General features: G+C 49.0%; 1 protein-coding gene across 1 annotated transcript in view; it reads right to left on the reverse strand.

Moving 5' to 3' along the window:
• BOP1 (BOP1 ribosomal biogenesis factor) overlaps positions 1-22,389 on the reverse strand; it is a 67,769-nt gene that overhangs the window by 27,319 nt on the left and 18,061 nt on the right. The window lies entirely within an intron of this gene.

The raw sequence follows: 22,389 nt of genomic DNA on the forward strand, positions 1-22,389 counted from the left end.
CAGAAGCAGCGAATCGCGACCCATGCACGCACAGACGCGGGTTGCGTTCTGCTCTGGATGCAAACAGGGCTCCAGAACGGATCCCGTTTGCATCCAGAGGTACCGCTGTATAGCTTAACCACAAAAAACGTATTTTTGGGGACTCAAAATTAAGAAAATGGGGAGATTGCCCAGAGTTGCTGAGCTTTTTTGGGGGGAGGATTGCCGCGTCACAAAAGCCACCTATCATCTGTCCCCTTGCCAAAAGAAGCCACCAATCACTCGCCCAACTGCTGCAGCAACAACAACCCATCAACACCAGCCCTTCCCGCAGACACCAATAACATACCCAATAGCCGCTGAACCAATCCCATGTCCCCCCATGTACTATCCATGTATAAGACAACCCCCAATTTTTACCATAACTTTTAAATTAAAAAAACTCATCTGATACACGGAGAAGTACGATAAAACAACAACAGTCATTCTTTAATTAACAATGTCCAGATAGGTCATGAAAACAATCTTTTTAACTGTCAAAGACCAGAGTAAAGAAACAGGTATGTCTTCAGCATACATTGAAAGCTATATAGCGAAGACACCAGATACACCCATAAAGGGGGAAATCCCACAGCTCAGGTGCCACCACAGAAAGAGCCCTTGAACCTCTGAGAGAGGCAAATGTACCCAGATGGCCTCCTCTACCAATCTAACATCTGGCAGGGTCTGTAGGGAAGGTAGGAGAATGGGAGAAACTGTTTAGAACAGAAATTGTGTGTTTTCTACATATCACCCTGGCCAATAAGCTGGCTGTCTCATTCTGGACCAGTTGCAGCTTCTGAACCATCTTCGGGGGGGGGGGGGGGAGCACGTAGAGTGTGATCCAATGTAGAAGTTACCAGAGCATGGATTATAGCAGCCAATTTATCTTTGATCTGGTAAACCAACTGGCAATAGAAACAGGCACTCCTAGTCACCAAGTGTACCTGAATCTCCAATGACAATGCTGGTTCCTACTTGCCTGCTCCTTCCAGGGGTCTGCAACCCTGTCCAAAATAGGCTGTCTCCCTGCCTCTTGGACAGAAAAAAACTGTCTTGCCTTCTGAGCCTCAATCTGTTGACCCATATCCAAGCTATCACTGCCTCTCATGATTCAGGTGGCTCAGAGATAGATATGCCACCAGCATATTGGTGACACAACACTCCAAATCCTCTGATGACAGCTCCCTACAGATATTAAATAGTACGGGGGAAAGAATGGAACCTTGTGGGGTGCCACAGGATTAACTCCCATGCTGGTGAGCTCCTACGCCCATAACTACTCTGGAAAACAGGCCCAAAGATAGGACAGGAACCACTGTAATGAATTGCCCCCAACCACCACCGCATGGATCCATTCCAGGAGATTACTGTGAGCAACAGAATCAAAAGCTGCAAAAAAGTTTAAGAGAATAAGCAGGGCCACATACTCCTTTCCTTGTCTCTCAAGGCAGTTTTGCTGCCATACCAAATGTAGTGCTGGGCTAGGATACAAGAACTGGCGTACCCCCATGACTTGCATCAGGAAAGGGGCTTTTAAACTTGTTCATAAATGACCTGAAGTTGGGGTTGAACACTGAGATGACCAGGCATGCGGCTAGGCTGGCTCCCAGATGTGTCAGCACCCACACTCCCTTGAGGCTTTTGCAGCCAGAAGCATGGAAACAGAAACAAAGCGATGGTGTTCTGAGCCTCTGGGGCTGTCAGTTCAGAAGCCATTATTATGGGTTACTGAATGGGGGAAAGGGGTGGTTTGCTTTCTGACATTCCGTGTTTTGTGAGGAGCTGCATTGCCCTTGCATAATTCTGAGCCTCCTCCTTGCTGGTGGGTCTGTGTCTCCAGTTTCCTCAACACTGTGTTTTTCCTTAGCAGCAAAGGTGGTGGGGAGGTGCTGGCCTCCAGCCTCCCGTCACGGATCTGGGGCAAATTAGAGACTCCAAAGCACCAGCAGCAACCTGAGCCTCGGCTGTCGCTACCAAGACAGCACGGGGCCTCCATCGCCCGAGTCTCCCTCCCCCCATACTGACCACAGTGTGGTGGTGGGGCTTCCACACCGGCCACTTGTTGAGCCAAGAGCCAAGACAACGGGCCGTCTGCCAGCCGAGAAGCTTTATGGCACTTTCATACACATTAGCCAAACAAGCACCGGGGGAGCCATTGCCTGGCAGCAGCAGCAGCAGCTGAGGCAGGCTGAGCAGCAGATGCCTCGCTGGCCGGCGTCCATCCCAGCCCCAGCACCCCACCCCAACCACCAAACACGGGAGGGCAAGCGAGAACCACCTAAGAGCGAAGGGGTGCTCCCCATTTGCTCTGTGCCCCTGGCCTGCAGAGGGGACAGCCAGCCTGTGGGAGGTGACAGGGTCGCCCTGAGCACCAGCCCTCAGGAGGACTGGCTTGCAGCCCTGGAGCCTGCCTCCCAATTGCTTCCATGCGCATGCCTTCCCCATGCAGGCCCCCTGCCAGATACCCTCTGGCAACGCACACAGCTGGGAAGGCATTAAAAGAACACAGGTGAAAATTATAGGGTGGCTGTTAAAGTTGCAAAGGTCCCGCAGAAGAAAGGGAAAGCCTTTTTATACACACCTTTCCGGCGGCTGTTGAAAAGAGTTGCCCCAGGGCACCAAATTTACTGGCAAGGCTGTGCCTGGGTGGACCAGTGCTCCATGCATGTGGGCTAGCCACAGCTCTGAAGAAGCCGCCAAGAGGCCTTCCAAGCCCCACCATGCTCCTTGGCATTCGCAGCGGGTCAATTTCATACTATGCTTTGCAGCTGTCAGGTGAGAGGCGAGAGCCTTGTCCTAGGGACCTTAACGTGGAGTGAGGTCCGATGAAGCCAACCTGCTGCCCTCCAGGCGCTTCGGACTATAACTCCCAGCCAGTGTGGCCCTGTGAGGCTGATGGGAGCTGTGGGCCTACAGAAACTGGAGAGCACCAGGTTGCTGAAGGCTGCGGGGTGGGCAGAGAAGGGAGACTCTCAACACTCACATTTCTTTTTTTTAAAAAAGGCGCAATAACCAAAAGTCAATTTATTTTTTTCTTTCTAAAAAAAGGTCTTTTGGGGGAAAAAACTATTTTGACCAAGTTTGCACGTGTATGCTCAAAAGAATGGCAAAAAGCTTTGCCTAGTGGAAAGTTCAGTATATTCTCACAAAATGTTGTGACTCTTTTTTTACATCTTGCTTTTCAAGGCAAATATGGCTCACAGTATAGATAAGCTAGAATAAACACAATTTTAGAATTAAAAATAAAATCCAAAAGCACTGTGGTGATATCTAATGTTGTGTGAGTGGGCTTGTGCTTGCATGACGGGATTCCCTTTCCTCTCCTCCCCTATGCAGTTTCCCCCCAATCTGCCCCAGAGGGTGCCCCTCTAGCCAAGAGGTTAACCTGGGGCCAGGTGAGAGAACTGACCCAATTTGTGATGACAGTAGTCCTCAGCTTGGGGCACAATAAGCTGCAGTTATTAGCACAGGAAGTATGGAAATCTTTCCCAGGTGTGGGACATCACCGATGACAGGGTCTAGGAGACTGCTTCAACAGTCCTAAATATCTGTCTGTATTCCACAACTGGGGGAGGGAAAAGGACATTTCCAGAGACTCACTTCCTTCTTTGAGACTTGGGAGTCTGCTTCCACATGGAGACAAACACCTTTGCCCGACTCTTTAAACATCAGGTTAAAATTACCCTCATCTGCAGCAGACCATACCTGCAGATGGCAGTGCAGGTGTAGAACGAGGGACCCGATCTCTTTGCATGTTTCAACTGAGGTGCTTTGAGGGTTAAACTATGGAACTCACTCCCACGGGAGGCAGTGATGGCCACCAACTTGGATGGGATTCTCTTTCCTCTCCTCCCCTATTAAGTTTCCCTCCAATCTGCCCCAGAGGGTGCCCCTCTAGCCAAGAGGTTAAACTGGGGCCAGGTGAGAGAACTGACCCAATTTGTGATGACCGTAGTCCTCAGAGGATCAGGCAAATTCATGGAAGAGAGAACTATGGTGGCTTCTAGCCCTGATGACTCTGCTCTGCCTCTACACTTGGAGGAGGCAGCAATGCTTCTGAATCCTAGTTGCTGGAAGCCACAGGAGGGGAATAAACGTCAAAGCCTGATTGCAGGTTTCCCACAGCCTTTGGCCTGATCCAGCAGGTTCTTCTTTTAATTATTATTATTATTATTATTATTACCCCGCCCTCCCCAGCCAAGGCCGGTCTCAAGCCTTTGGATAGGCTTGTCTTCTTGCCCAGGTTTCCCTGACCCATAAACTGGGACTATTTGTTTAAATTAATGCTTTTAATATTCCGTTCTAATATTCCTAATATTCCTTTCTTTCATTCACCTGTTTTACTGGTTTTATGTTGCATTTCTGTTTCAGTGATATTGTTTTTATATTGAATACCACCTAAAAGTTTTATAAAACATCAGGCTGTTTATAGATGCTCTGAATAAATATGAAGGTTGCCCAGGGTGCATAAGGTATGCTGACAATGGGCTTGCTGGATGCCTCGTTGTTTCTATAGACTTTGGCTGACAGAGCCCTATAAACCTACAATTAACTAAGGACATTCTCCTGAATGCCTCACCTGAATGGCAAGTCCAGGTGGCAAGAGTCTGAGAGGTGAACTATTCACTCAGCGGTTGTCTCGCAGGGCTGAACGTCTCCTGGAAGCATCAGAGAAGCTTTTCATCTGGGCCCACGTTTGGTGGCCAGGGTTCTGCTTTTAGGAAGCCATATTTTGAGGGGTTTAACCAAGCAAGGGAAGCTGAAGCAAAGCAAAGGCATTTCCTTTCTGGATCACTTTCAGGGGTGTCCCATTGGGGAGAGAGAGCTAGAAACGCAGGCTGGGCACTCCCAGGAAGGAAACTCCCAGATGGGAATAGCTGCTCTTTGGAATAGCTCTAAATCCATGCACCAGGAAAAGATTCTTGACGTAGATAGGATGGGATGTGTGTCTGGACTTGGCAGCTGGCAAAGCACTCTCAGGACCTGCCAAAAAGGGAGTGGAGCACACCACGGCCCCAATCCTGCAGCGCTCATGGGCAACGGGCTTCAATAATAATGATTATGATAATAATAATAATAGGTATTTCTTGTACTCTACCCATCTGACTGGGTTGCCTCAGCTATTCTGGGTAACTTCCAACAAAGTATGAGGGCAAGCTGGGAGAGGCATCTCCAAGAGCTGTGCCTCCATCCTAATACAAAGTGGCGCCTCTTTGGTTGCTCAATGGCTCTCAAATCTGAACACCAACATGGCAATGAAGTACACTGCAGAGCGGTGGGGGCAGAAGAAGAGGTCAACTGCCACAACGAATGCCCTTCGGCAGAGAGAGAGAGAGAGAGGACTTGAATGACAAGGGGCTGAGAGCAGTTAAAGTGGGGGGCCTCTTCACACTCACAGAGCCATTTCGTATAAAAGCTTTAGAGAAGCTTTTTAGACAAACATCCTCAATGTATTGTCCAGTAAGACAAGTTTGCATGCAGTAGGAAGTCATTGAAACACTGTCTGTACCAATACTCATCTCAACCCAGAAGGACCGGCAAACTGGTTTCAAGAAAAATAAAAGCATTCAGCTTCGGTTCAGGAGTGCAGCGTCTACAGGGCTGAGAAAGACTTCAAAAGTAGTCTACAACTGAAGGTGGTAAGTAACTGGGAGGTCTCTCTAAGACAGAAGACTGTGGTCCTCTACTGATGAACATGTCAGCAGCTTCAATTGCTTTACTTGTTCATCTGACAAACAGTGTTTCATGAGTTCAATATACTTATTTGAAGAAATCCCTTAAACACCTCCTCCTCCTCCTCTTACAGGCACCATTCCTCCACACCCAACTTTGCTAGTTTGAAGTAGGCCAAGCAGTCAAAGAGCGCAGGTGAGGAGCATGTGCAGCATTGCTAAGCATTACCAGAACTGGCAGGAGGAGTCTCTGCTCTCCCGCCCCAGTGGGGATTTTCTCCAGACCAAACGCACACGCCACAACCTGGATCTCGATTTACAAGCCTCCAGCCTTTGGTCCCATAGGGCAAGTGAAATCTTCCAGTGTGGAAGAACACAAGAGTAAGTGGGAGCCAGCAAGCATGCTCATTGTCAGATTAAGCGCCAAGCCCTCCAGTGCTCCCACCCCATGGACCAAGTTCCAGTCATCTTCCACAAGGCTATGGACCTCCCCAGGGAGCTCTAGAAACAAGAAGCCAGAGGAGCACGTGGAGAGGAACTGCTCAAAGCCAAGCTATTAAGGGCTTTGGGGCTGGGGAGAAGAGAGACTCTAGAGCCAAAACGATCAGAATCAAACAAAATTAAAACACAATATTGAGAGTAACCTAAATCCAGATTTCCTCTTCCTAATCCTCCAGGAACCCACAGATGGCTGGGATGGAAAGGATGCCACTCTGGCTTCAATCCCGGCTTGGAACAAGGTAAAGACAAGAAGAGGCCTCAAATATTCATGGGTTCAGAACACGGACAACTGGCTTGGGCATCTTGGGCACGTTTGGGCCTCCTATAAAAGCCCCCTCTCCCACTGTGTGGGGCCGGGATGAGGAAAGAAGCAGATGTCAATGCTTCCCACACCATCTCAGGTGCCACTAAAAAGTCAAACGCAAACCTTAGCACGTCTTGTGCCCCCGTAACATGTCACTACAGCCACCACATGAAGACACCTCCATGGATCTGTGCAATCCACAGCCTTAACACAGCAATCGGGCTGCAGTGCCTCAACTCTCCTCCCCGCCAGCCCTGCTCTTTCTGCTCCACCAACGCCACTCCACCTTCCCTCCCCACACCCTGCCTGGCCCCATCTGTGCTCTGAGCAGCACCTGACTGACTCCAGCTACAAAAGTTGAGGCTGCTGAACAGACTCTTGGGCTGGGGTGCTGCTTGGTGGTGGTGGTGGTGGGGTTGTTGGTTTTTTGTATTATAGATCATGTTGTGATTGATGTGGAAATTGATCAGCTTTGTTTTTAAATGTTTTATTTATTGCTTATGACTACTTTTTTCATGTGGTAAGCCGCCCTGAACTGTGCAAAGGTGGCATACAAATAAGAGTCTATATGCATGCATGTATTTGTATTGGAGAAGCAGCCGGAAAGTAAGGCAGGCCAGAGGAGCCTGGAGAAGGGCTCAGGTGTACTGGGGGCCCAGCTGCCCTCCAGCCCCTCCCAGCCCTTCTCCCACTTTCCCACCCTGCACTGAAACACTCTCCTCTCCGCACAGTAAGAGGCAAAGGCATCACATTTTGGGTCCAGCAGCCACATGCACAGCTGCCCCAAAGAGGGACCTTGGCACTCCTAGTGGGGCTTCCTCTACACCCAGGGGGAGGAGGACTGAGGACCCGGGCCTCCTGCCTCAAATTGGGTGGGTGGAAGAGTGAATGAACTGCTGCCCTCACCACATGATCCATCACAAGGTGCTTATGCCTGCGTCACTGTTTTGCACCTGCAAGGCTGCCAAGAAACACATGTGCCCCCTCCCTCTTCCCCCGGTGGGACTGGCGTGGCAGCCCTTTCTTCCTCTGATTTAGCTGCTGCGAGGCTCTCCCTCCCCCAGGGAGGCTGGCCTGCTTGCTCAACGCTTGCCAGCTGGGACGGTGTCTGCAGATCTGTCCCCAGGTCTGTCCCGTCTGGCCTGAGCTCAGGGTTGCAGACTGCCTGGCTGAGGGTCTCTGGCTGGCTCCTCTGGGAACAGGGTATCCTGGCACCCCTCCATTGCCACTGCTTTGAGACTACGGCTCCTGCACCTCCTCCACCACGTCCAGCAGTGGCAGCAGCAGCAGCAGCCGCCCGACTTCACAAGGCACCATCCCTCCCCTTTCCAGCGGAAGAGCCTGCATGCTGCTGCCCTGCCTGCCTCCCCCCTCCCTCCCCTGCAAAGTAGCTCCAGCTGTCAATGGCCCAGATTGGAAGTGCAGGTACAGGAGCTGGCGCCCTGCCCGTCTCCCTTGTGTCTGTCTGGTGAAAGAGGAAGCCAGTCCACCTCTGGAATCCTTCACTCTCTCCTCGTTGCTACTCTCCCCGCGTCCCTCCAGGGGATTGGGGGTCAGTCTCGCTCACTCGGTCTCTCCCCCCCCCCCCTTGCCCCTCTCCGATTACAATGCAGGCAGTGTTCGCTCCAAATCCCCCACTGCACGTTAATTCTGCTCTTCTGTCTCTAACGACCAAACCGCCTTCCTGTGCCTTCTGTCTTTCCATTACTCCTCTGCTATTTTTTATCTCCGACAAATAGCGTGCGTCAGCTCCAATTGAAGGGAATGGGGCGGGAAGGGGAGCACGCGGCAGCGGGCGGAAGAGGGGGCACAGACAGACCCTTGTTTGCACAAGCACAGCTCACAACACTGAGAGCCCAACAGGCCCAAAGGAGCAGAAACAGCAGCCCAGAATCTCAATTATCGAAGTAGTCAATGTCCTGAGCACGGTCATTTCATAGCTCACACCAGGGCGGCTTATATTATTGGGATTATCCCATAGGATCTGCCATAGTGAATGGTTGCAGAGGTGTCTGTCTGTCCTACAGTACTTTTAAGCCATACAGCATTCCAGATACCCCCCTCCCTCTTTAAGACTGTAGCACTGATTATTTTTTTTGGGGGGGGGGAAGACTGTAGCACTATTCAGGAGTGTGAATTTCAAGGATTAGAAGATATGAGATGTAGGCAGAACCTGCCAGTGAAATCAGTAAGGAGCTCTTAAAACAACTGGTGCATTTTATTGGGAAAAGAAAAGACACAGAACTAAGAGATAGCAAAGCAAACACAAAGCAATAAAACTACTAGCACATTTGCAAAGCTAAGCAGGGTCCAGTATGGTTTCAAATTGGATGGGGCACTGTGGGTTGAGATTCTTGCAGTGCAGGGGATGGACTAGATGACCCTCGGGATCCCTACAGCTCTGTGATTCTATGAAAGAAGCCCATGTTTCTTTCTCTCCCTTTGTGTGCATTTGCGTCCCAAAGCAGCAGACGCAATCCTCCCATCAGGCCAAGGTAGGCTGCACTCCCTTTAGGGCATTAAGTCCTCAAGGGTCTCCTTCCCTTCCCCAGCAAGATTGTTCCAGTTTCTGCCTCTCTCCCCTGCACATCCCGGCAGAGACGGGAAGCAGCTCTTCCATGCCAGATCCTGAACTCCCCTCTTTTCCAGGCTGATTTATGGCCTGCAGAGAAAGTTTCTCTTTCTGCCTCCAAGATTCCTTGTGTTTTGGCCTCAGCTGCCGCTACCCCAATCGGCTGTTGCTACTGGCACATCCTGCTCTCAGCTTTGACAACTGGACTTTTCCATTCTAGACACCTCAAGAGCCACTCCCAAAGGGCACAGATATCCCTTGTTGGTGCCCTGGGATTTGCCAAGGTCCTCCGGCAAGAGAAAGAAACGAAGCTCTCTGCTCCAGGCCAGCCTTCCCTCAAGCTGGCTGGGAATGGGAGGAAGGAAGGGCTCATTGCAGCAGGACCCCTTCCAGCCCTCTCTGTTAAGCAGACCAGGCCTGCTTATTAACTGCCTGGCTGGTGGGATGGCAGCACGTTGCTGAAGATTCAAGAGCTCCATGTAGTTGGAAGTTTTGGAGTTACAGGGTGCGTCTGCATTTGGCAGCAACACACGCGTCTCTCTGGCAAAGGACTCGCTACCCCCAAGGCTGCATGTTCTCACTGGAGAAGGTACCCAGGGCACCTTCCAACACTGTGCAGTCCAGAGGCAAAAATTGCTCACTGCGCCCCCCAAACCATCCTCCACAGCTCCCTTATAAAGGAACCACCCAGATCTTGCTTCTGTGCAAACCAGGCCCAGCTTGTTAAAGGTTATAAGAGACACAGATGAAGCACAGCCCTCTGTCAGCCTCAAACTGGGTGGGTAAGCAAACTTCCCTGCCCCTCCCCAGAATGAGGAGGAAGCAAGGCAGCATCACAGTTGGGTCCTGAGGCAGCTAAGCCTGAATAATAATGATAATGATAATAATAATAATTTTTATTTATACCCCGCCCTCCCTGGCCAAAACCGGGCTCAGAGTGACTAACATCAATTATATAACACATCAAGATAAAATCAAGCAATCAATTAAAATCAAAATCAATTAGAATCAAATCAGAATCAGCATGGTTCACATCTTTCTAACAGTAGCAGACGAATTACTTTCGCCTTTTCAATCACAATCAAGCACTTCGCAAGCTGCCTTGCTGCTGCCATTATTATTACTTTATTATTACACCAGCCAAGCGAGCCTCTGTTCTTCCCATTTTACAGGTGGGAAATGGTGGCAAAGAGATAATGGGGTGTCCCAAGGTCATGGCTGAGAAGGGATAGGAGCCTGTGCACTTGTCCATCCCTCTGCTTTCCTGGCTGCCTCTCAGAAGAACTTACACACACAGCCGTGACTGGTGCCATTCTTAAGCAGTCATTTCTGTTCTGAAAGAATTATCATCTTCCTCCTGTTACCCCTCTCAAAGCACCAAGGCTTTCACCTTCAGGAAAGGGCCATAACGAAGTGCCGTAGGATCTGATTTCCACACAGAAAGTCCCAGCTTTAATCTCTGGCACTTCCAAGTAGCGTAAAAGCCTGGAGAGTTGTTGCCAGTCAGTGTAGACAACACTGAGCTGGATGGGCCAATGCTCTGACTCAAGAAGAGGCAGCTTCCTGTGTTCTTGTGTACTTTCTCTGCATGCAATGTTAGTAATCAGGTGGGGTCACAGATTGTGGATGAGACAAAATGGCTAAGAGGCACTGGACGTAGGGAAACAGTAAAGGTGACAAAAGTTGGCCTTGGCCTATACCCCTCCAGAATGCTGCAACCACACAAACTCTCTGAAAGCGTAACAAGGCAGCCCAGAATCCCAGAAAACTGTCAGAGAGAAGCTGCCAAGACTTCCATGTCAATATCCCTCCTGCTTAGGCAAACACAGGCCCTGCTCTGCAGAAAAGCCCATTAAAGAAAGATTTCCTTCAGGAGGCAGAGCAAGCAAACGGAGGGAGCTCAAAGCCTTGCCAAGACTCCATGGCAGAACTGTAGTAACAACGAAGATTACCATCAAAGCAACGCTGCAGGCCTCTTTGCAATTCCAGAGCAGAGGAAGGCAAACCACAGAGCTGAGGACACATTCACGAGGAGCAGAACCCTGAATATAACACTGTGCATCTGCCGCAGAGACCCAACCCCAAACTTGGATAGACCGGAGGTCCCTGAGTCTTTGCAGGTGTTTCTCATTTGGGATGTTTGCTTACAGTCAGGGTGGGGAGCCTGTGCTCCTCCAGACTACGACTCGCCTCATCACCATCCCTGACCATTGACCACAACACTGATGGGCGCTGGAGTCCAACAACATCATGGGGTGGAGGTACAGATGTCTCATCCTCCGTCAAGTAAGGGCATCAGATGCCTGGACAACCACCAGGGAATCCTCTATCTCACAGAGCAAGCCGCATCAGCTTCACAGCCACAGTGACTTGGAAAGAGGCCTGTGTCCTAACAACACTGGGGGCAGCAGCTGTCAAGGCTCAGCAGGGGTGGGGAACCTCTTTGGCCCAGGAGACCAAGCCTTTATCTCCCCCCCCCCCCCGCAGGCCAACTCTGACAGGTGGGTATCATGATGATGTCAAGTGACTAACAGGCAGCCATGTGCACCTGCCAATGTTGATCCATGAGGGCAACACAACGCAGCAGCCAGCAGGACTGAACCCTCTGCAGACCAACCGATGAGCAGAGGAAAGTGCTTCTCTCTCTTCGCAGCATGTAGCTCGGCTGGTGTGTCTGAGACATCTGGAGCCGTTTGCTCTCAAAGCACTTTGCTCAGGGCACCTTCTGTCTGCTCTGAGCTCCTGCACTGTGTGGGCTTGGGAGGTGTCCTTTGAGTGGGTGGGGGGAAGAGGACTAGACAGCCTTTTGCCACTTCCAAGTCTACTATTTGGTTTCTCCTTCCCATACATAATATTTTACAGATTTGTGGAGCTCCACCTTACTGTTTTTAAATCAATTCTCCAATTTCCCCCAGGATCATTTTTTATCTGTGTTAAAGGCTGTATGATGAGATTCTTGATGCAGTTGTAACTCTGCTCTAAGAATTCTACTCTCCCCCCGCTCTCAAGTTCTCTTCCAGAGTCAAGATGCTCTGACAGTCCTCAGATCTGTGATGTTTTTTCCCCTCCCTTCATCTTTTAAAGGTTTCCTCTGGCAACCCTCATGCAGGGAAGGGCCTGTTCTAGGAGTTTAAGGTTAAGGCGGGCAACTTTCAGAGAGCTTTCCAAATCATGCCCTGCAGCCAACTGCCCCAACAGCCATTTTTCTCACTCTGGGGAGGGGCTTGGCCCCTTCAGCAGCCTATCTATGGAAAAGAGGGCTTCACATCCGGACGCGGGTCTTTGGTTGCCATCTGCATGCAATGTGCAAATGAGAAAAACTGCTGTTTTTCTGTGATAGGAAAACCTGACTCTAGCAAAGGAAAGATACAAAAATTTCCTGGGTGTGGGCAAATTGGGAGAGAGGGGATCTGGACAGAGAGCCCTTCTTCAGCCCAATTGACCCCAGAAAGCCATAAGGAAGGGAGGGAGTGAAAGAAGATGAGGCGCTGGAGCTGCGCTTGCAACCTGGCACCTCCGCTTTGAACGACAAACGTCAAGATACAGGCGCCACAATCAAGGAGCTCTTACTCACGTAATAAGAGCTTGGCTGCAGCCGGATCAGGCCAAAGCTGGCCCCTCTAGTACAGGCCCCTGTTCTCACAGGAGTCAACCAGCTGCCTCTTCTGGGAAGCACACAAGCAGGACTGGAGTGCGACAGCAGCGGTCTCCCCACTTGCGATTCTCAGCAACCAGCATTCACAGGCAGACTGCTTCTCCTACTGTGCAAGCAAGACTAGGACCCATTGGTAGTCATCCTCTATGAATCTGTCAAAATTCTCTTTTAAATTCAGCTAAGCTGGTGGCCACTACTACATCAAGTGGGAGTGGTGAGTCTGTCCTGAATTGTCCAACATTCAACTTTTATAAGATGATCCTGTTGGGCCATTATTATGCTTCTTCCCGAAAGAATGGGGAAATGGAGCAGGTGAGAAGCAAAGAGAGTGCCATAGACAGGATACCCAGGGCTCTTGGCAGCTCCTTCCACAGCTGTCAGCTCCATCACAAGTAGAAACCAGTAGCAGCTGGGAGAGAGCTGTGCCCGAAATCCTGGAGAGCCGATACTGATCTAGCTGCACTGAGGGCACTTCCCACGTTCAAGAGTTTGCCACATAAATTTAGACTCTCTTCTCAAGCATGGAGGTTGGAACGAGGGCAGATCCATTACTGCACCTTCAAGTACAGCTTATGCCTGTTTGGGCTTCACTTGTGTGGGCGCACCATTTGCGGTCCCTTCCCTCCTAAAGGTTTATCATTTCTTGAGTTGGGGAACTATATCTCATGGCTTTCACTGTCAAAAGCGATTGCAATTGCCTCCAGATTTGTGGCCTATTTGAAATCAACAAGGACTGTCTACTCCTTTTCACATAAAAATAATAAGTACCCATGAGCTGGCATCTTCCAGTCTAGCCGATCCGATGACGAGTGAATTCCTAGCCCTGCAGAGGAACTGCTTTTCTTCCTGAGAAACCTTTCTGGATCTATCTTCATTAAAGCTCAATTAAACTGAGGGGAAAGGAACTCTGAAACCCTACCCTTGCCTTCCAGAAAAATAAAATACTTCATGCTGGGTGTAAATTAAAACCCACGTAGCAGCAGCAGCCTGGGGGGAAAGACGGGCAGAGGACAGGATGACGTGGGGCTCAAGCATCGGAGCATCGTCCCTGGTGCCAAGACATTCCTGAGCATGGCGAGGAGAGCTCCCTGCTGCGGGAATGTACACAAATGCACGTGGACGGGAGGCAGCCCAAGGCTCACCTACCGAGGAAAAGGAGATCAGGTCTTTGCCAGCTTTGCCCCTCCTCACCTCCATGCCACCGGGATCCATCATCTCACTGCCCATAAGCTCTCCAAGCAGAAAAGAAAGAACCTGCGTCTTCTCTTCTTATCATCATTTCCCACTGATGTGTCTCTATGTCTCCCCCAGGTGCCCCCCCCGGAAAAGCATGTGGCTGAAAGGTAATGTGGGAAGCAACCAAAGTATTTCTGAAGGGCTCCACAATGCCCCAAGGTTTGGCTGGAGACCAGACACCTGGGCCACCCACTGCTCTGCCCTCTCCAACCCCTAGGATCCGCTTTGCCAACTTCACAACCCATTTCTGAAGATGTTGATGTTACAACAACTCATTACCCTTCCATTGAGCAACGGTGCCCCTTCATTTTCTAATTACTTAATTACCCAAGCACCAACTTCTCTTAATAGTAGCAAGAAATGAAATCTACTTTACTAACGCCAAAATGGGACGGGTTAATGTGATGCTTAGGACCAAAGTTTACAATGCATTTTACAAGTTTTCAAGTTTCACAGAATTCTTCTTCAGACTGTAGTAGCCAGGATGGGCTCCAGGAATGAGAAGTCCACAAATCTTGAATTTTCATGGTAATTTGGCCAGTTTTGTGGTTCCCACCCAACCAGGATGTACAAAGGAATTATTTATTTATTCTCCCTCCAAAAGGAAATAAAAACATTTTGAAACACATTCTAAAAACAGTTTTAAAAATTCTCAACCAGTGAACTCAGTATTTCCAGAAACAGTATCTTTCAGTATCATCAAATGCCTGGGTAAACAGAAATGTTTTAAATCCCTCCTAAAAGTAAATAATGAGGGAGAAAGATGCCCCTCACCAGGGAGTGCATCCACAAACAGGGAACCACCTTTGAAAAGGCACTGCAATGTGTTAGAGCCAACTGAGCAGCCTCCAGTGGCAGCATTGGGGAGCTGAGGGGGGCACTTGGCCATGGTGGGCTCTGGAGACAACCAAAAAGTGAGAACCACTGCTGCTGCTTCCAAGTGTCTCCATCACTAGGGATGGCGGGAGAGAATGCAGACAATGCCAAGGAACTTGGTACAGGACCAGAGTTTGCTTTTCCTCAGGGTGGATAAAAATCAATGATTTGAAATAAATAAACAAACAAATAAAATCGGATTCTTTTGATATAAAACAGATTTTTAAAATAAAATGCTTTTGGTGGAAAAAATGTTTCTAAAGATAATTTTCTATTTAAGTTACATTATAGTCCAAAGGTTATTCATCAGGAAATAAGGATTTAAGTTTTTTTTTTAAAGAAACCATTTAACCACATCAGTTAACAAACATGGATACATACGCTATAATGTTATTGTGTTAGTTAAATAAACAATTGTTTAAATTGTTATTAAGGAAATGATTATTTTTCTCCTTCCAATAAAGTACAGCAGAAAAGTTGTCCAAATATAAACAGTTAACTTATTAAACCTTACATAATTTCATAATTATCTGTCTGTGTATTTCTAATAGTATAACCAAATCAGTGATTTTTGATGTAACTGTAAAAACTACTCTGAAAATTTATTATTCCAAAAATGAAACCTTCATCTGGTTGTCAATATTAAGATTATACCTGCAAGAATGAGTCTTTCTGTAAAAAAAAAAAAAGATTTAAATCCAAGTCATACTGACTAGTGATTTAAATCAAGTCTTACTGACTAGCGATTTAAACTGTGATTTAAATCAAATCCACCCTGCTTATTCTTTCTCCGTAGTTTGCAAGACTATGTTCCCTGGCCTGGAGAAGAAGAGAAATCTTTCACAGCATGTTGGACAACCAGAGTCACCACAAAGAGACCTGTGATGGCCAGAGACCACATTTGTGCATAACCTCTCTAGGTGACACCTGATGTCTCGTACCATGAACTGAGAAGGCCGTAGCTATCCATCACTCCTAACAACTGCACAGGTGGAAGAAATGGCCCGTGGAGCACAGCTCTCAGAAAGCAGCCCTGCTGAGCTTCTGCAACTTGCGCTGGGCGTTTTGGAGAAAGCAAAGGCAAGTAGCAGCAGCAGCAGCAGCTGCCGGGTGCCGACAGCACCAGACACGGCTGGGTTGACTAAGCCCACTTTCCTTCCTCCTTGGAGCTCTGGTTCCGGCAGCAAGGCAGGAATCCCAGCAGACCCCGGCGGGATGGAGGTAAACTTGCCTCCAAAAGGGCAGCCGTAAGCCGAGACGAACCCAGCGCACAGAGGGGGAAAATAAATGGAAAGAAAGTTTCCACTCCTCACCTCAAAGCTGCTGTGGGTTTCTCTCCCTTTCTGGGTCAGAGAGAGAGAGAGAGATGATCGTTTCAACTATTCACTGATGTCATTTTTTCCAGGATAAAAAAAGCTCTCCCTGCCAACCCCCTCTCTTTTTCCTCCCACATAACACACTTCTATGCAAACACTTCTAAAATCAATTTGGGGGAGGCCAGAAGACAGAGTAATTCCTTCCCTCTTTTTATGAGGGCACCCACACCCGTTCTTCGGCAGGGGGGCCTCACACCACACCCAGCCCCAAGCCGAGAGAGAGGGCAGCTCTCTGCCTGGAGAGCCCAAAATAGAAGTGCCGCTGGGCTTCCTTGCCATGCCGGCGTCTGCACACAGGCGGTGAGACGTCAGCCAAGTGGCTAAGCTGGACCAGAGCAGGATGCCAGGCAGCACTGACCTCTCTGAGGGCAACAGCGGGCAAAGCAGTCTGCCCGCCACAGCCCAATATCCCAGCCACCCTGGTTTCCTCTGGCTGGCATGCATGCTGGGCCTTGCTGTGTGCTCAGAGGATAGGAGAGAAGCTGAAACGAACAAGCAAGCCCTCAGCACCCAAGATGCCCACTTGCAACACCCCTGCGAAGCCCAGGCGGCAGCATACAAGGCTTGGGTTCCAATGCCAGCCACACAGAGAGAGAGAGAGAGCCCAAGGCAGAAGGACAAAAGACAAGCGAGCTGGATCAGGCCCCTGGCCCACCGAGTGCAGCACCCTGTTCTCACAGCGACCAGCCAGGCTGGACCTGTCAATGGTTTTCTCTCTCATCAGGGGCCTTGAGAACTCTCTTCTAGGGCAGCTTATGAACACAGCTAACAAACAAGGCTGGATTTGGTTTCTGAATGGTTTAACCCATGCCTGCAATGTTCTCTCTTCCAGCATTAGAAACTGGGATACAAAAGTTAGGAGCCATATGGCTCCTGGGACCTGGATTGTGGGCACAAAAACAGAATGCCTGGTCACCAGTTTTCTTTCTTTAGTGGATTTCTTTTTAAAAGACAGATAGCAGTAGTTTTACTTTATTTTTATTTTTTTTGCTGCCGGGTGAATCAGGGGATTAGCAGGCTAGGGAAGGAGCAAGAGACACCTCTTTTGCTACCGTGCTACCCCCCGCCAAACACCTGATTCACTTGGTAGCACAGTAGCAGCAGCAAATAATAATAATAATAATAAAATAAAAAATTGCTGCCTGGTGATTCAGGGGGTCAGCAGACTAGCAAAACAGCAAAAGACATATCTTTGTTTTTGCTGCTGCTGCTGCGCTACAGGTGAATCAGCTGTTTGGCGGGGTAGCGCAGTAGCAACAGACCCCACTAACCCCCTGAATCACCCGGCCAGGCAGGTGGAGATGCTAGGAGCCAAAGGTGGCATCTCCATCCAGTTGCAAAAGGCTGGCTGCCAGTCGAAAAATGCAACTGGCACCTGCTAATTTCGGGCGCTGCTCTTGACTATGGGTCTGTGAAGTCAAAGCAAAAGTGGTTTTCAGTCATCCCTGCAGGTTATGTTTCACACTGCACAGCAAATGCAACCTATTTTTCAAACAGCTCCTTGCTCAAACTCAGGAGGTGCCACCATCCACGACTCTTCCTACTGCTGCTGGCACATAATAACTCTTGTAAATTCTTATTTCTAGACGCATGTTGAAAAAGAAACATAAAAGAACTATATGATATGATATAGACTTCCAACAGATTTATAGTCCTCAAAAAACCGAGGTATGGAACCAAATATCATGATATGTGCTAATTCACTTTAGAATGTATATACTTTATTATATTTATGATCTATGGAATTGAAGAACCTTGATTTATTTTGACATATTATTTGATATTACCAGCTGAAGAAGGCGTTTACTCCGAAACAGGGCCCTGTCCTGGTCACCACTACTGAGTCGTACATCTGATTCATACTCCGGATACTCCTTTTTGGCTCTTTATTCTTTATTCTGAGTTTATATAATATGGACTCTTTTTGACTACCATTGAGACTTGTATAAAACTATTGTTCAGGGCTCTACCATCGCCATCGATCCCCGGCATTGAATGTGTTGGCCTAGTGTGGGGCTCCGAGGTGAGCTTGGCTGTCTGGCTGGTGTACCGGCCACCTAGCGCACCAGCAGCCACCCTGTCAGGCCTGCTGGAGGCGGTGGCCGGCTGGGCCTTGGAGTTCCCTAACCTATTGGTATTGGGGGACTTCAACATCCATGCTGATGCCACTCCCTCCTCACAAGCTCTGGACCTGGTGTCTTCCATGGCGACACTAGGGCTCTCCCAGTTTGTTTCGGGCCCCACACATCAAGCAGGCCACACGCTGGATTTGATCTTTGGCGTCGGTATAGATGTGATCATGTTTCCTTCGATGAAGGTGCCATGGTCTGATCACTACGCTCTGAAAGCCAGGATTGACGTTCCACCCCCACCCTGCTTGGGTGGCGAGCCGATTTGGGCTCGCCCGCGGAGGCTGATGGACCCTGATAGATTCCGTCAAGCCTTGCGGGACCTTGCTCCCCCTGGCGACTCATTGACTGAGCTTGTTGAGGGCTGGAATACCCAGCTCCTGGCAGCCATCAATGAGATCGCACCTAAGCGCCCTCTGCGACCCCGCAGAAACCGGGCTCCCTGGTTTACCGAGGAGCTCCGGAAAATGAAGCGGGACCTCAGACGGCTAGAGCGAGTATGGCGGGGTGCCCGTGACGGAGCTTCAAGAACATCTTATAGAGTTTTTATGAAAACCTATGAGATGGCAGTGAAGGCCGCTAAGAAGTCCTACTTCTCGGCCTCCATTGCATCCGCTAGCTCTCGCCCGGCGCAATTATTTAGTATAATTCGGTCTTTAACGTCCCTCGAAGGACAGCCAAATTTAAATAACAATTGGACACACAGCTGTGAGGCATTTGCGAGCTTTTTTGCGGAGAAGGTCCTGTTGCTCCACCATGACCTCCCCGCCAATTTCGATACAATAAAGGAACTGGAGGCCCCTCGACTGTCCTCGGGTCCAGTATTGGACCACTTTGACCGGATATCCCCAGCCGATGTGGACAGACTCCTCCGAGCTGGAAAGCCCACCACTTGTCCTCTCGACCCGTGCCCGTCCTGGCTGATTAGAGCGTGTCCAGACGAGGTGCGGGCCCCCCTGGGGGATATCATCAATTTGTCCCTTGGCACCGGGACATTCCCAGGGGAACTGAAGGAGGCAGTGGTGCGCCCGCTTTTAAAGAAAACATCATTAGATCCCTTAGATCTATCCAATTACCGCCCGGTTTCGAATCTTCCATTCCTGGGTAAGGTGATTGAGAGAGCGGTTGCGGAACAGCTTGGTAGGTTTCTGGATGAAACATCGGCTCTGGATCCATTCCAGTCCGGCTTCCGCGCTGGTCATGGGACCGAGACGGCTCTGGTCGCCTTAACAGATGATCTCCGTAGGCAGCTGGATCGAGGCGGGTCGGGGCTGCTGATTCTTCTAGACCTGTCAGCAGCCTTCGACATGGTCGATCATGAACTCCTGGACCACCGCCTTGCCGACGTGGGGATCCAGGGCACAGCCCTTCAATGGCTGCGCTCGTTTCTCTCTGGTCGGGGACAGAGGGTGGCGCTTGGGGGGGAATTGTCATCCCGCCACTCCTTGGTGTGTGGAGTGCCTCAGGGTGCGATTCTCTCCCCGATGCTTTTTAACATCTTTATGCGCCCCCTTGCCCAGCTTGTCCGGAGTTTTGGGCTGGGCTGCCATCAGTATGCTGATGACACCCAACTCTATCTGTTGATGGATGGCCATCCTGACTCGGCCCCAGACACACTGATCAGATGCTTGGAAGCTGTGGCTGGATGGTTACGTGGGAGCCGGTTGAAGTTAAATCCTTCGAAGACAGAGGTCCTCTGGCTGGGACGGGACGATATGAGATTGAGGGGGCAACTCCCTTCTCTTGCGGGGGTGCAATTAGTGCCAGCACCATCCGTTAAGAGTTTGGGTGTAATCTTCGATACCTCCCTCTCCATGGAGGCGCAGATTGCAGCTATAACAAAGGCGGCATTTTTTCATCTCCGCCAAGCTAAGCAGTTGGCTCCTTACCTCTCTCGCCCTGACCTAGCCACTGTGATCCACGCGACGGTCACCTCCAGACTGGATTATTGTAACTCGCTCTACGTGGGGCTGCCCTTGAGACTGACCCAGAAACTCCAGCGGGTGCAGAATGCCGCAGCGAGACTCCTTACGAGGTCTTCGCTGCGAGATCACATTCATCCGGTGCTATACCAGCTGCACTGGCTCCCGGTGGAGTACAGGATCAGGTTTAAGGTGCTGGTTTTAACCTTTAAAGCCCTATACGGCCTAGGACCCTCGTACCTACGGGACCGCCTCTCCTGGTATGCCCCACAGAGGAACTTACGGTCTTCAAATAAAAACATCTTGAAGGTCCCAGGCCACAGAGAGGCTAGGCTGGCCTCAACTAGAGCCAGAGCTTTTTCGACTGCGGCTCCAACCTGGTGGAATGCCCTGTCGCAAGAGACAAGGGCCCTGCAGGACTTGACATCTTTTCGCAGGGCCTGTAAGACAGAGCTGTTCCACCAGGCCTTTGGTCAGGGCGCAGCCTGACTCCCTCCTTTGGTAATCTCTACAAAGCTTTAGTCTATGGTTGCCATCAATTTGTATTTTAATTAATTTTTAGAATGTATTTATAATGTTGTACTGTTTTAGTGTTGTTAGCCGCCCTGAGCCCGGCTTCGGCTGGGGAGGGCGGGATATAAATAAAATTTATTATTATTATTATTATTATTGTTGTGTACTGGTATTTTATGTACCTTTATACTATATTATTGTATACTAATATCTAAATTTATTATTATCTTAAAACCATTGTACTCACACGTTGTGTTCAAATTTACTATTAGCTTTAAACTGTCATTCTTTGCAGAATATACACGTTTTTTTCTTTTCAACTCTTGAGTAGTAATTAATCCTTACATTGAAACTTGTGGCCAGAGTTCTTGGTTTATCCTTTTCAGGGCACAGCATCCTAGTCAGTCTCCTCAGACCCTCCTTGCTACCTGCCCCTAATCTAGCTAACCCTCTCCAGCCCCTCCAGTCTCAACGCCCACCCCCCCTCCAACTGCTGGTCCTTCCCATCACTCCTCCATGCTGTTAGCACCAGCCAAGGTCCCGTGGCTGCCTACTTGCCATTTCAAGCTGGTTTTTGTTATAAGTGAGCTGGTCCTGAACACCAGTTCTCTACACCCACACAGAGATCCCTAATGTTTTTTTTAAACTATGCTTATATATAAAAAGTAAAGAAGGCACTCAAGACTTCCAACAATTACATTTCCAGTACAATTAAAACCGGGAACCATTAAGAAGTCAGAGGAAAACCAACGAAAACAAACCCACAGCCAGCAAGATTCCAGTGCCCTGAATGCCTCCTGTGCTTCTTGAAAAGGTCACAGAATGGACCAGTCTCACCTCCTTTGAGCAGTCACCCTTGAAAAGGCTCTGCCCTGTCTCCTTCAAGGCAGAATGCAGAACAGGCCCTCCAAAGATGAGAGCAACTGAGAGGGAGGTCCAGACACCAAGAGGCAATCCTTCAGATGCCCTGAGGGTCTCAAGCCCTTGGTGGCTTTATTGGTAAGAGCCAGCACCTTGAACTGGGGCCAGAAACAAACTGGAAGGAATTGCAACTTAAACAAGACTGGTAGAATATATTTAGAAAAAGTGAAAATCTGCCATTTTATTATGGATCTCTTATGATTATAATTGTATTTCTATACCTGTTTTGATTTTTATATTGTATAGCTATTATGTTAAGCACTGACATTTGTTTTCTGTATTGCAAACCACCCTATGGTCTTTTGGTGGTATATACGATTAAATAATGATAGCAATTCTAACCACGGCACTTTTCAAGGGAAATCCCACATACTGTACTCTGCCGTAATCTAACCCAGATGCAACTACTATCTGTATCAAAAGCAAAAGGTTGAGCTTTGCAGAGCTGTGTCTATTCTGCAATTCCATTCAAGCAGTGAAAAAGCACAACATCTTATATTGGGTTAAGAAGACCAACTGCAGAGACTTGTGAAAGCCGCAGTAATCTTAGTGTTTAAAGTATGATTTTAAGTGATTTTTTAAATGAATAAATGCACACCACCCTAGGACCTAGTGGTGAAGGGCAAATATAAATTCAAATAAATAAATACAATTTTAAAAAGCAGGCTTCTTTGCCTAGCCTTGAAAACAT

This window comes from Podarcis muralis, chromosome 8 (genome assembly GCF_964188315.1).
Source record: "Podarcis muralis chromosome 8, rPodMur119.hap1.1, whole genome shotgun sequence".
NCBI classification, from domain to species: domain Eukaryota; kingdom Metazoa; phylum Chordata; class Lepidosauria; order Squamata; family Lacertidae; genus Podarcis; species Podarcis muralis.